Raw genomic sequence first — 14,902 nt, 5'->3', positions numbered from 1 at the left:
GAGGAAAGTGAGGCCCAGAGATGTTGAATTAGTGAGCTGCCTGAAGTCATATAAAGAGTTCAAGATAGAGTGATGTCTCCTTCCTCTGTTCTATCCTCCAGAAAATGATCCCTTTATGTAGCCATCCTCACATGGTCCAAAAGTAAACATCATGTTGATTTGTACTCTTTTCATTTATTTTCATTAGATATCAGCTCCTTAAATTAATTAAATTAAATTAATACTTCTGAGTTCCTTAGGGAGAACTGCCATCTGATGTGGATTTCCTATCTGTATCCACTCATGTTTGGAAATCAACAAATGTATGGCTTTTCTGCAGATCTCTTCACTCCAGCCAAGTTAGATAAAAATTGCTGTGTGGTCTTTTAAAAAATTGTTTGTTGAAAAAACAACAACAATGAACTTTTTCATATAAGTGAGAAAAGGAAGTAGAGAAAGCAGAGATGCATGGTATGTTTTCACTTCCAGTAAACAAATTAGCATTTTCATAAAGTGAACCATTTCACCGATTTGCTTCAAAATTTTGGACTGAAACAAGAGCTTTTCACAAACAAGTCTACATTAACTATGTGGGCAAAAAACATATATTAGTTGCAGTTCTTCAACCAAGCTTTATATTCAATTATTTTACATTAAAATTATGCCTCAAATCAAGGGCCAAATGGTTCCTGTTAAGCACAAGCCAGAGGTAGTATACAGTCAGACTACCCTAGCAGGAGCTCCAGGGGACATTGTGCCTGCAGGGAGCAGTTCCTGTTTTCAGGAGTGCAACTATGGCAAGTCCCAATGTTGGGAATAGAAGATAGTTTGAATTTTCTTTTCCTTGTGCACTGGGAGCAAGGACCAGCACAAACTGACCATCGTTCTCAAGCCCTAAGGAGAATGTGAGTTTTGATGTTTAAAAATTTATACTGATGCCAAATGTCTGGGGACCTGCATGCTTTACAGTAGTAAAACCAAAACAAAGTACAAAGTGAGCCTTCAGAAAACAAATTTTTTATTTTCTTCTATATGAGTGGTGTGTGAACATTTTGACCAGCAAATTATCTGCTATCTCTCAGAACAGCCATGCTGCTCAAGAAGGAAACGTGATAAAGAAAAATAAGAATGTGTAAAAATAGTCTGGGATCCAGATGTGGATACTATTGTGCTGATGACAGAAGCGTAGATTTTGCCAATTCTGGAAACCTAGACCACTGAAAAAAATAGGGTTGGCAGAATTCTTTTTGTGTGCGGTAAATTCGAGAATTAATATTGATTATTATTTTTAATCTTTTTTTCTGGTTTTTATTGTTTAAAATAAATTTTCAGAGTTTCACAACGGGACTGCTGGATGCTTTCAGGTACAAGAGGCGGCAAAGGATGCGGTCCTGGCAGGGTACGGCAGATACTTCTAGCCAGAACCGCAAAGAGGAGGACTAGGCCTGGTCGCCCTGCTGCTGAACAGTTCCTACCTGAAGGCAGCCCCTCACTCCCAACTGGTGAGTGAGCCTGCAGAGAGCTCCCTACACTGCCACGGAGCCAGTGACACTGGATCCCTGCAAGCACAAGGTGCAGGCTTGGCTGCGCTTGCCCACTGTTACCGATGTATTTTTTTTGTTGATTTCAGTGTGTCAGGTGAAATCAACATTTACTGAGTAACTATTTAAATCGAATCCTGCCACACCTAAAAATAGTAATGAAAAATATAAGATCCTTCATCCTGACCCCAGCTGAAAATAAAGAAGATTTAAAACAAACAAAAGGAAGTATTTCTTCACACAATGCACAGTCAACCTGTGGAACTCTTTGCCAGAGGATGTTGTGAAGGCCAAGACTATAACAGGGTTCAAAAAAGAACTGGATAAGTTCATAAAGGATAGGTCCATCTGTGGCTATTAGCCAGGATGGGCAGGGATACAAACCCATGCTCTGAAGTGTCCCTCGCCTCTGTTTCCCAGAAGCTGGGAATGGATGACGGGAGATGAATCACTTGATGATTACCTGTTCTGTTCATTCTCTCTGAAGCATTGGCCACTGTAAGAAGACAGGATACTGGGCTAGATGGACTATTGGTCTGACCCAGTATGGCCATTCTTATGTAATGTAAAGAAATTGAATTTTCCCCAGTGGACATATCTATCTTTGAGGGTCAATCATTACTTTCAAGGGAGTCACAAACAGCTAGAGGGTTTCTCATTTTTGCTCACCAAAGCATCCCTTTTCAGGTCAGCACATAAGCATGTGCTTAAGGCCCAAGTGGACGTAAGCTTGTGCTTAAAGTTAAGGATATGTTAAGTGTTCTCCTGAAAAGGGGTGGCTTTAAGCATGTGCTTAAATGCTATCCTGAATCAGAGCCCAGGCGTTTGGTGGTAGGTTCAGACTTGTGGAGTGGCCTTTTTTTCAGTACCATTTCTATATTGCCATTTAGAACCAACATTAATCTACTTTACCCAGTAGTGAATTACTAACGTTCATTAAAGATTTTTTACTAAACTATAACTAAAATTGGCATTACTTCATATCTAACCTACAACTATTTTGTACAACTACAGTAATATTGGGTCCTAGTATATAAATCACCCATTTACAAAATGAACACCAAAGTCTCAGGTACTATTCCTTATTGGTTTTTTTTTTTACGTCTGAAAACTTTATAATCCCTTCTAAAAATGTTACAAGTACCCATTAATCTAGAAGAGATCATCCAAGATGCTCTGGATCTGAAATCTGATGAACACATCAGAGTCCACTGTGTAAGAACTATTCTCTATTATTATTTTCACTACAATAGAGCCTAGGGATTGACAAGAATGAAGCCCCATTGTGCTAGGCACTTCATTAATAATATGTTTGGCAAAACAAGGAGCACAGGCTATTTAGGGGGAAAGAATTTTGAGAGGCGCTAAATCTCATAGTTACATAGCAAGACTATTATGCCTTCAGTTTGTAAGAAACAAGACTGTGCAGCCAAGTTCCGCTAGAGTAGCAATGCAGCAAGTCTAATCCACCTGAAGTGGTTCAAGAAGTCATTGTGAGTCACAGTTATTCTTACCACAATGTATAAAGTAGCCTATACTCATAGGAATTTTTACATCTATTGGTAGATTTTGATTTTGTGGATGATTTGATTCTATAATATCACCTGGTGAGCAACTTGGAATAATTGGGAATGTGATGAACCGGCTCCAGTCATACATGACAGAATGGTCCGTTAGTATCACTTGGTGAATCTTCATTGGTATAGTCTGGAATCATATATGGTGCTGTGATCCCCAGAATTCTCTCCTGGCTCTGAATCTCCTCATTCTCTATATCAGGGCCCCGGAGATTTGTGGAAAATATGATCTAAACTATCATTGTCACGATGACAGAATCTACTCATCCACTTGTCGATATTTATCACAGTTCAATGACAATGCCTTGCTGCCATATGCATTTGAAAGAAATGCTGTTCTACATTGAAGTTGCTGCTTAACATCTGCTTATCTTTTAATGGTGCCCACTATCCAACATGCTTATCTCATTCATAACTCTGAAGGGGATATGTGGTTTCAGAGCACCTTACTAAAAATACCTAACATGAAACTGGCTGAGATTAAACCTCAGTAAAACTAAAGCTGTGTTGATTGTATCAGGTAGGAGGTGTGAAGAGAACAACATATACTTTCACCTCCTAATCAATAATAGGGAGCTCCTTAAGAGAGCTGCATTAGCCCATTCTTCCGGCACCTCTATTCTACAAGGGGCAACAGTCTATGCATCTGTACTGGTGGATCTCCCAGTTTTCCCTTCCCCCAAACTCCACTGTGCAAGTCCAAGCAGGAATCTGCTGCAAAGTAGTGCTAGGCAGCATGCAGAGCATGTGCACCCACTGCCTGGGCTCTCGAAATTCTATCTGTCTTCTTACACAGCGAAATCATACCAGTTCCATTGTGTCTGGGAACCCCAATGGCCACAGAGAAGGGGCAGAATGTGTCCCCAAGTCTTTGGCACAGCATACGTATTAGTTAGCTCCCTTAGAGTTCATCTTTAAAACCTTCTTATTCTGTTCCAATCTATCACTGTGACCTAGATTTATTTTTTTAACCCATTTATTTTAGAAGGTTTTAAAGGAGTGTTTCATTTACTTTATTATTGGGACGGACAAGCATCTATTGAACACAGTTTATTACTGTTGTTTTGCACAGGCTTCTAGCAGAATAGAAAGTGACCATTTACTCTGATTATTGAGAGAGGGTCTTCACTTGCTAGAGCCAAAAGTCATCTGAGGCTATAGCAGGAGGCAATACCAAAGGACAACTTTTTATTATGTATGCCCACACACTGGAAGTCTATGCCCTCAAATCCTTCAAATACAGGCTGATATGAGTTTACTGTTTCTCACTAATAATAACCATGTGCCACTTTATTTTCAACTTGTGCTGAGACTTTGATCCACATATCTCTTTATACCCTTAAAGGTCAACAGCTATAACGTATGTTGGTTTGCCTTTGTACAAACAGTATCTCTCATTTAGAATTTTGCTTTCCTACATTTTCTGGTGTGCTTTAAAATAAGTCAAAATATGTTCTGATTAGTCCAGAATTTCTCCTGTTGCACAAAGCATTACTGTGAAAGTTCTAGAGCTTGATCCTGCAAATCCTTACTCCTACGAGTGCCCCCATCAAAATCACACACGCTGCCTGTGTGACTGAACAAGCCACTTAGACCAAAATTTTCAAACTGAAGTCAGATACCAAATTCCATATTTAAATAGTGACATGGCTTTTCAGAGATGCTGAAGTCAATGGAAATTGCAGGGGCTCAGCAATTCTAAAAGTCAGGCCACATGTAATCCCTAAACATCGATTCAGGTGCCTAACAATAGGAAATGAAGTTTGAAATGTTTGGCCATTGTGTGATTAGCCTGGGGTTACAAAAAACATCTATTCTTTTATGTAGGTATAAACAAGTGTCAGAGTAGTTTTCCTCTAGTCGAAACCAGACTTACGAGCACGTCAAGTATGTGATGATAAATTACTAAATAAAGGTAATTCCTTTCCTGCTCTTGATGTTTTCTTTCTTTAGAATACCTAGGGAAAGTTATATTTTTTGCCTTAAATTATTATAGAAAATGTATACAATTAACTTACATTGTACAATGTTCATGGTAATTGCTGCATTACAGAATCTCTGCTAATAATGAACCTGTTTAGAGATGGTTGCAGTATAACTATCTGCATATCATGCCAAAAAATAATCCTATTAGAATCATAGAATATCAGGGTTGGAAGGGACCTCAGAAGGTCATCTAGTCCAACCCCCTGCTCAAAGCAGGACCAATCACCAAATAAATCATCCCAGCCAGGGCTTTGTCAAGCCTGACCATAAAAATATCTAAGGAAGGAGATTCCACCACCTCCCTAGGTAACACATTCCAGTGTTTCACCACCCTCCTAGTGAAAAAGTTTTTCCTAATATCCAACCTAAACCTCCCCCACTGCAACTTGAGACCATTACTCCTCGTTCTGTCATCTGCTACTACTGGGAACAGTCTAGATCCATCCTCTTTGGAACCCCCTTTCAGGTAGTTGAAAGCAGCTATCAAATCCCCCCTCATTCTTCTCTTCCGCAGACTAAACAATCCCAGTTCCCTCAGCCTCTCCTCATAACTCATGTGTTCCAGTCCCCTAATCATTTTTGTTGCCCTCCGCTGGACTCTTTCCAATTTTTCCACATCCTTCTTGTAGTGTGGGGCCCAAAACTGGACACAGGACTCCAGATGAGGCCTCACCAATGTTGAATAGAGGGCAACGATCATGTCGATCTGCTGGCAATGCCCCTACGTATACATCCCAAAATGCCATTGCCCTTCTTGGCAAGAAGGGCACGCTGTTGACTCATATCCAGCTTTTCGTCCACTGTAACCCCTAGGTCCTTTTCTGCAGAACTGCTGCCGAGCCATTCGGTCCCTAGTCTGTAGCAGTGCATGGGATTCTTCCGTCCTAAGTGCAGGACTCTGCACTTGTCCTTGTTGAACCTCATCAGATTTCTTTTGGCCCAATCCTCTAATTTGTCTAGGTCCCTCTGTATGCTATCCCTACCCTCCAGCGTATCTACCTCTCCTCCCAGTTTAGTGTCATCTGCAAACTTGCTGAGGGTGCAATCCACACCATCCTCCAGATCATTTATGAAGATATTGAACAAAACCGGCCCGAGGACCGACCTTGGGGCACTCCACTTGTTACCGGCTGCCAACTAGACATGAAGCCATTGATCACTATTAATAGAGCCTAAATCTGAACCGTTACTAAATTACTCTCTCTTTCATACATTATCTAAATAAAAAGTAATGATTAAACAACACATACAGGACTCAGTCAGTTATTACAGAATGGTTGTTTATAACTTTTTTTTAAAGTAAAGGTTGTGTCACCTTTTCTATTCTCAGCTCCATTTTTAATAGATTTAAACTTCATCTGCAATAGTTTGCTCTGGGCAGAAAATTAGAAAACTAGGATTAATCACAAATTTTTATGAATATTAAGGTCAACAGGGACTGTAATGATTAGATAGTCTGCTCTCCTGTATATCACACAGCAGAGACTGTCTCTCAATAATACCAGCACCAAACCCAATAAGTTATGGTTGGACTAAGCACAATTTGAGAAGCACATTTATTCTTGATGTCTAGTTGAGACAGCACAGTGTCTGTTGTAACAAAAAATTCTTGAAAAAACAAAACAAAAAAACTGGGCCTGACTTTCCAAGTTACTGAGTAACGGCAATGCTCATTGACTTCAGTAGGAATTGTAGGTGTTCAGCACTTCTGGAAATAGTAAAAAACAGTTATGCACCTTTTCATAACTGTTCTTCTTTAAGATGTGTTATGTATGTCCATTACATAGCTGGGGTGTGTGCGCGGCCTGTGCACCAGTGCCAAAGAGTTTTCCCTAGCAGTACCTGTAGGGGTGGCCCTGCCCACCTCCTACTCTTCATGCTTCAAACAAGGCCTTAAATGGTAAAGCTGCCCTGACCCTCCTTCAGCTCCTGTGCCTCAGAAGGGGAGGGACAGCTCAGTGGTTTGAGCATTGGCCTGCTAAACCCAGGGTTGTGATCTCAATCCTTGAGGGGGCCATTTAGGGATCTGCAGCAAAAATTGGGGATTGGTCCTGCTTTGAGCAGAGGGTTGGACTAGATGACATCCTGAAGTTCCTTCCAACCCTGATATTCTATGATTCTAAGACAATGATAGACTATGATGCACTGGGTCATGTAGTGGACATATGCAATACATCTCAAAGAACAATAGCTGTAAGATGAGTAACCATTTTTCTTCTTCAAGTGCTTGCATATGTCCAAGCTATTACCCCAGGCAGTGGGGCTCGGAGTTCACCAGAAGTGCGACTGTAATACTGCTTTTCCTGCATTTGCATCCTCCCTTGCTTCAGCAGTCCATGTATAATATCTGGCGAATGTATGAACTGAAGACCATGTCACTGCCCTGCATATGTCCACAATAGGGACATGTGCCACAAACACTACCTAGGCTGAAAGTGCTCTGGTCAAGTGCATTATCAGCTTGTCTAGAGGCTTTATTCCTTTTAGCAGCATAAATCATAGCGATGCAGCTGGAGATCCATTTTGAGAGTCTCTGCCTTGGTCTATACTTAAAACTTAGGGCAACATAGCTACATTGCTCAGGTGTATGAAAATCAGTTAAGTTAAACAAAAGCCCTGGTGTAGACAGTGCTGGGTTGACAGAAGAATAATTATGTTGATCTACCTACCCCCTCTCGAGGGGGTGAATTTACTACAGCAACAGAAAAACCCGTTATATCGCTGTACTGAGCATCTAGCACTTTAGCACTTTTAGGGCAGACATACCCTCTGTGTTATAATTGACTGTCCTCTCATACACTCTGAAAATGAAACAAAAAGAAACCCAAATGTCCTGTGCAAGTAAAAAGCCAAAGCTAGGGTATCGAGCCCTTGCTCATACACATGAGCATGCAGCTTCAGAAGGAAAATCGGTAAGTATATAGACTGATTCAGGTGAAAAATCAGACACCCCATTTGAAAGACAAATTCAGACTGGAAATAAGGTGTAACTTTTTAATGGTGAGAGTAAACAATCGGAACAATTTACCAAGGGTTGCAGTGGACTCCATCACTGATAATTTTAAAATCAAGAATGGATGTTTTCCTTTCCCTTAAGAATTATTTTGAGGAAGTTCTATGTCCCATGTTATACAGGAGGTCAGACTAGATGATCACAATGGTCTCTTCTGGCCTTGGACTATATAAATCTATGACTCATCCACCAGCTCAGAGATGATAACACTCCATCTGGGATACACACAAATTTGTTCTGATGGTAAATATGAGGATGACATACTGATTTCAGCCACATCTGCAGATGCAGTACTCTGAGGTGCAGCCTGGCATGAGGGCTCACGTGCAGCCATGTGTGACCTAAGTGCCTCAGGCAATTCCTCACAGTGGTTTGTGGGTGATCCTTGAGGGACACACACAGATCTTGTACAGCCTGGAACTTGTAAAGAGGCAGAAAGGTTCTGTCAGAGGTTGAATGCAGGACTTCCCCAATGAACTCTGCTCTTAGTAGAGGTGATAACATTGACTTTTCTTTGTTTATTTTCAGGCCCAGGAAGCTGAGCAGATGGAGAGTTTGATGGACAGAAGCCTCCACCTGATGTCTGGATTGACCCTGAACCAACCAGTCACCCAGGTAAGGTGGACACCTCTTTGGCGGAGGTAGGCTACCACCACCACCATGTACTTGGTGAAAACTTGGTGCAAATGAAAAACCTAAGGGTGAATTGATAACCATCTTTTCCAATCATGAACCTTAGAAACTTCCTGTGACCAGGATGGATTTCCACATGGTAGTATGCGTCCTGTAAGTTGAGGACAGCATACCAGTCCCCTAGACCTAGGGCAGGGATGATCATAGCAAGGGGCACCATATGGAACTTTATCTTCTTGATGTACTTGTTCAAGTTCCAACAGTCGAGGATGAGCACCAGTCTGAGACCACCTCTGGCTCTGGGTATCTGGTAGTATCAGGAATAAAAACCTGTCTTGATGAAGAGATGGCACCTCTTCTATAGCTCGTAAATAATATAGAGTCTACACTTCTCATCTTAGTGCAGACTCGTGAGAGGGGTCCTTGAAGAGGAACTGAGTAGAGAAGGGGAAGGGGGTGAGACAGAAAATGCGGGGTATATCCTGATTCCACCATGCTAAGCACCCATTTGTCCAAAGTAATAGACTGCCACACATGTAGGAAATGGGATTACTTGTCCTAAAAAGGGGGAAAAGGCCAATGAGATCATAGCTGGACTGCATACTGTCCTTGACATAAGAGTCAAATGGACTGCTTCAAAGCCTGGAGATACCTAGATGAAGGGCCTGAGGAAGTACAAGGTATAGGTCTCCCCCTCTGTGATCTCTACTTTCTCATATACTGGTCAGGCTGCCAGAAGGGCTAATCTTGCTGCCTAGTCTGGTAATGAGGGTGATATTTTGTTCTCTTCGTAGCTGGAGTATAGAAGCCCAGGGACTTTAGAACCACTCTCAAGTCCTTTAGGGTATGTAAAGTCTCATCAGTTTTGGATGAAAATAATTTACATACTTCAAAGGAAAGGTTCTCAATAGTCCGTTGCATCTCCATAGGAATCCCTGAATACCACAACCAGGAGGAAGAAGTGCATACTAACAGCCATCACCATAGCCCTGGCTGCAGAGTCCACTGCATCCAAGGAGGCCTGCAGAACCAAATGAGAGATGATGAAGTCGAAGAAGGTGGTACCTGGCTTATAGTTGATGGGTCCAGAATAGAGAGTCCCAGTGCGAACAATCTCAACACCTGCCAGTGCCAGATGACAATCTTCACCCAGCCTCCATCAAGTTGCAACAAAGGTGCTCTTCCCTCAGCCTTTTTGTCCTGGTCTGGAAGCTGAGACAAATGGAGCTCCTGTCTCTAATGTCACCCTCACCTAAGCACTTGAGGCAGCATGAATGAGGGCCACTGACAGTCAAGGGCTTCTGACAACCCAAGTAAGGTTTGAAACCCAGGAAACTTGGCATAGGCTACCTGGTACCAGGCAAGGCCCAAAGGTCCATCTAACTGGAAAAAATGCAAACTTAAACAAAATTTAAAAAATAAAATATGAAACAAAGAAAAAAATAAAAGGAAAATTTTAATAGAAAACGATGAAAAAGAATATTACTAGGTGAATAACCAAGGAGCAATAAGATGGTTCACAGAGAACAAAGACACTGCAACTGCCAACCACGCAAGGAAAGAAGGAACTGACGGAGGGGCAGGACAGCTCCACCCTTTATATCCTCTTTGGAGCACAAGGAGCAAGAGGCTGGCCAGGGCCAACTCAATGGGCACTGCTAAGGAAAACTGTCTGGCACCAGAGCACAGGACACACACACACGCACACAGTGTAATGGACATATGCAAGCACTCTAAGAAGAACTGTCAGTTCTCTCTCTCCATCTGGATCTGGCATTCATTTAATTTCTTTTAACATTTCATCTTCTTGGAAATACATGTCTGTTGTGTAATGTGTCACGCACTTTCCTTTGAGATCACAGGGCCAAATGATTCATTTATAGTACATTTCTGATAATGTTTACTGGTTCTGTTAATAAAATTCTCTTCTCATCCCTTACAAGCCATGCTCTCTCTTTGGCCCCATTTTCTAACAGACTTTAAAAATGCAGCACCAGATCCTGATTTCAAATCATCATAAATTTAGAGTAACACCACTAAAGCCAAGGGAGTTGCTCTGGATAGACACCTATGTAAATGAAATCAGAATCTGGCCTGTATTTTTTATCATAACCTCTTTAGCAATTTATTGTCACATTATTATTTATATTGCAGTAGGATCTTGTAGCCCCAGTCTGTTGTGTACAGACAATAGCAAGAGAAAGGAAGATTATATGATTACATGGGCAAGCTACTGTACTGCTCCTGATGGTTACAAATCATCCTAGATTTGTAGGTGTTTTTATTTTTTAAATTGGCTACCCCGACTGATACAATAAATTGTCATCAGCTGGCTGACCAGCCAATTGGTAGGTACCACAGGAAAGGTGGCTCTTGTGGTGCAATTTGAAGGAGGAGAGAGTAGTAGCCTTACGGATTAGGTCAGGGAGTGTGTTCCATGCATAAGGGAATATATGGGAGAAGTTGTGGAGACAACTGTAAGAGAAGGCTTCCTTTTATTCTCCATTTTGCTTTTATCTTTGTTCTTTAAAATAGACTACAGTTCTTTTGTTCCAAGTCTTGAGGCACTTTACCTGTTTTGTACTCCAGATTGCTTTCTTGCCTTTCATCACCATACTACATGTATTTGGTCATATCCATTGGCATTATTTTAAGTTTCATAGAGTCTAAGTTGGGACATTCTTTGGTCCTATTGTTTTTATTGATAGATGGCATGTGTAACCCAGGAACAAATTAATTTCCTATTGGATATTCCAACTATTTTCCTTATATGCTTTTCCCCTCTGCCTGAATCCCACTTGCTTTCAGAAACGTCCTTCATTCTACCAAATCTTGGTGCACTGAATCTTAATAGCTTCATTTTTATGTCCCCTTAAGATGGGTGGTTCTGCACATATGCAGTAGCGCCCTGTGTAAGAATGATGAAAATCACGCAGCTGCATGTTTTCAGACTCTTAGACTTAGAACAGAGCTCCCAGAAGTACATTGAAGAGACATAAAAAAAAAATTGAGTCATTTTAACAAACTTGTGGGGAGCATGAGAGTGATGCTTAGGGCCAAATACTACTCATCTAACTCACATGAGCAGCTGCATTGACATCATTAGGACAGTTTTGGGGAGTTAGGTATGCCTACGCAACAGTGGCTACAGCAGCCACTCTAGCACCATAGCATACATGCTTCCTATATTGATGGAAGTGGTTTTCCCATCAATGTAGTTAATACACATCTCTGAGAGGTGGTAGTTAGGTCAACAGAAGTATTCTTCTGTTGATTCTTCCATCAACCTAGCTGTGTCTACAGGATTAGGTTAACCTAACTACAGACCTGATTGAGGTAGCTAGGTCAATCTAATTTTTAGGTGTGTAGACCAGGACTTTTAGGCAAGTAGATTTTGGCCCTAAGTACACATGCTTCAGCTCAATAATGGAAGCTTGAAAGTCCTACAAATATTTTTCAAATGTATTTACAATCTTATCAAAAAGTATTTATTATTTTATCATCTTTGCAGTGCCAGAGGTGTGCATGATACTTTGCAAACATACAAAGAACAAGACCAGCACTGCCCTGAAGACCTTATGAGAGCAAAAACACATGGAAGCTGATCAGTAGCAAAAGGCTAGCCCCCCAAAAGGAGTTTTTAGGAAGATTTTTAAGATCATATTCTCAAGGACTGTGTATTTTTACAATATTGTTGTGTTTATCCATGTTTTAGAGGAATTAATGGCCACTGCCATAGTAAAGGCTGAATAACCATTTCCATTTTAATCCCCTGGTTTCAGTTGTTTAAAAAAGATGGTTACTTACCTGTACTGTAACTGCGGTTCTTCAAGTTGTAGGTGCAGACATATTCCACTCAGGTGTGCGTGCACCAAAGCCAGAGAACTTGTCTTAGCAGTACCCATCAGGATGGTGCTCATGCCCTCTGATCCTCATAGCCCCTCCCATAAGGGTGGCACCTCCCCAACCCCCTTCAGTTCCTTCGCACCAGAATCAGAAACTGAAGACTCCCATGTAGAGGGACACAGGGTGGATCATAGAATACCTGTCTGCACCCACATCTAAAAGAACAATCATTATTGTACAGGTAAGTAACCGTCTTATCTTCTTTAAGTGGTTGCAGAGATGTATTCCCTCACTCAGGTGACCCACAGGCAGTACTGGTAGGAGGTGAAACTCAGAGCCTGCTTAAATAATGACTGAAGAGCTGCTTCCCAAAAATTGTATCTGACCTAGCTACTGTGGCGAACACACAACTTTTGGCAAAAGTTTGTACAGAAGACCATATAGCAGCCCTACAAATGTCCAAAACTGCAACATCGCTGAGAAATGTGATCAATATTGCTTGAGCCCTTGTTGAATGAGCCCATAAAGTCTGTGGGGGTGTGGTCTGAACTACTCCATAACCTGTGGTAATGCAGCAAATTATCCACCTAAAGATTGTTTGTGCAGATACTAGCTGACCTTTCATCTGATCCGCATAAAAGACAAAAAGTTGAGAACAAAATGATTTAGTTCTTTCCAGACAGAAAGCCGGGCATCACCTCACATCTAATGTCTGATGTTCCCGTTCATCTGCATTCAAGTGTGGCTTAGGAAAGAATACAGGTAAGTAAATAACCTGGTTAAGGTGAAACTGTAGCCTCAAGGCCACTTTGTCTTTGAACAGCTGAGTAAGGGGAGGCCCTGCCATAAGGTTCTTCACTTCGCTGACACTTTTTGTGGAAATTATAGCAACAAAAAAGGCTGTGTTTTGGGAAAGGAGAGACAAAGAGCAAGTTGCTAGTGACTCAGACAGAAAACCCATGAGGGCAGCCAGTACAGTATTAAGGTCCCACAATTACAGGTGGAAGCAGGCAGACAATACCTTTCAGAAATCTCACTACCACAGAGTTTGGGAAAACTGATTGCCCTTGGATTGAAGGATGGAACACTGAGATTGCTGCCAAGTGAACCCTCGATCAGCTACGAGACAGACCGAAGGACTTCAAATGTAACAATCTAAAATGTCCTGAACATAAGATAACATCAGTGGAATTACCTTAGATATTGACCAAATTGAAAAGCTTCCATTTGGCCTAACAGGTAGTCCTAGCAGATGGCTTCCGACTGTTAAATAGGACACTCCTATCTACTCCCAAACATTAACCTTCCTCTTCATCTAGCCATACACTATCCATGCCATGAGATGTAGACTGCTCAGAGCTGGATGTGCAACTTGGCTGTGGTGCTGAGTCAGTAGTTTGGGAAATAGAGGAAGAGATCTGGGAGGTCAGACAGACAAATTGAGAATCTCAGAGAACCAACACTGTCTTGTCCTAGCCAGCGCAACAAGAACCAATTTGGCATGGTCAAACTTCTGCTTGAGGATAACCTGAAAGATGAGAGGAATAGGAGAAAAAGCATACATCCAATTCAGATGAGCGAGCACGTTCTTTCCATTTCTGGCCAAAGAGTTTTGTCATGGGATTGGCCCAGCGCATTTTCGGTCTGCCCAGCGGTCGCTTGTGGTCTCTGGGGATCCAGTCACTGAATGTGCTTTCCACCTATTGTCTTGCCTGCGGACTACTTGACCCGTCCATCTTCGCTTTGCATCGTACATCACCCACACTACATTGGTCACCTCTGTACGGCTTCTGATCTCCTCATTCGGGATATGATCACGGAGCGATATCTTACACATTCGCCTTTCCATTGCTCTCTGGGTGACAGCAAATGGGTTCACAGTCACCTTTTAACTGTCGGGATATAAATCCTAAGGAGTATAACGTGGCCCTGGAGTCCTTAAAAGAATGTAATGTCTCATCTGTCTTTTTAGAAAACAAAGACCGTCCATCAAACAGTAAGTCTTCTATGGTCTGTTGCATATCTGGAGCAATGCCAGAGTTCTGCAGCCAAGAAGTCCTCATTGTTATTGCCAAGGCCATAATCTGAAATGAGGCGTCCACCACATGGAGCGCTGACTGCACCGATGTCTATGCCACTAGACAGCCCTCTGGCAGGAAAGCCTTGAAGTCTTCCCTGAGATCCCCAGGTAACTTACCAAGTTATATTTAGACAAGAGTGCCTGCTGATCAAAAAAGCACATCTGGACGGAAGATGTAGAATAAACCTTCCTCCCCCTTAAATCCGATTTCTTGGCTTCTTTATCTTTAGGCGTGGATTTATATCTG

The 14,902-nt window shown here is 41.7% G+C and overlaps 1 protein-coding gene and 1 long non-coding RNA gene across 4 annotated transcripts in view; one reads left to right on the top strand and one right to left on the bottom strand.

Annotated features, from left to right (window-relative positions):
* The window catches only part of FBXL13 (F-box and leucine rich repeat protein 13), a 177,235-nt gene that overhangs the window by 23,189 nt on the left and 139,144 nt on the right, over positions 1-14,902 (bottom strand). The gene's annotated exons all lie outside the window — the stretch shown is intronic.
* On the top strand, positions 1,065-9,673 carry LOC119565075. The gene is made up of 3 exons (XR_005223795.2): positions 1,065-1,481; positions 8,625-8,711; positions 9,524-9,673. It is a non-coding gene; the product is annotated as an uncharacterized LOC119565075 (long non-coding RNA).

Source organism: Chelonia mydas, chromosome 1 (genome assembly GCF_015237465.2).
Source record: "Chelonia mydas isolate rCheMyd1 chromosome 1, rCheMyd1.pri.v2, whole genome shotgun sequence".
NCBI classification, from domain to species: domain Eukaryota; kingdom Metazoa; phylum Chordata; order Testudines; family Cheloniidae; genus Chelonia; species Chelonia mydas.
This window is presented reverse-complemented; position numbering and strand designations above follow the sequence as displayed.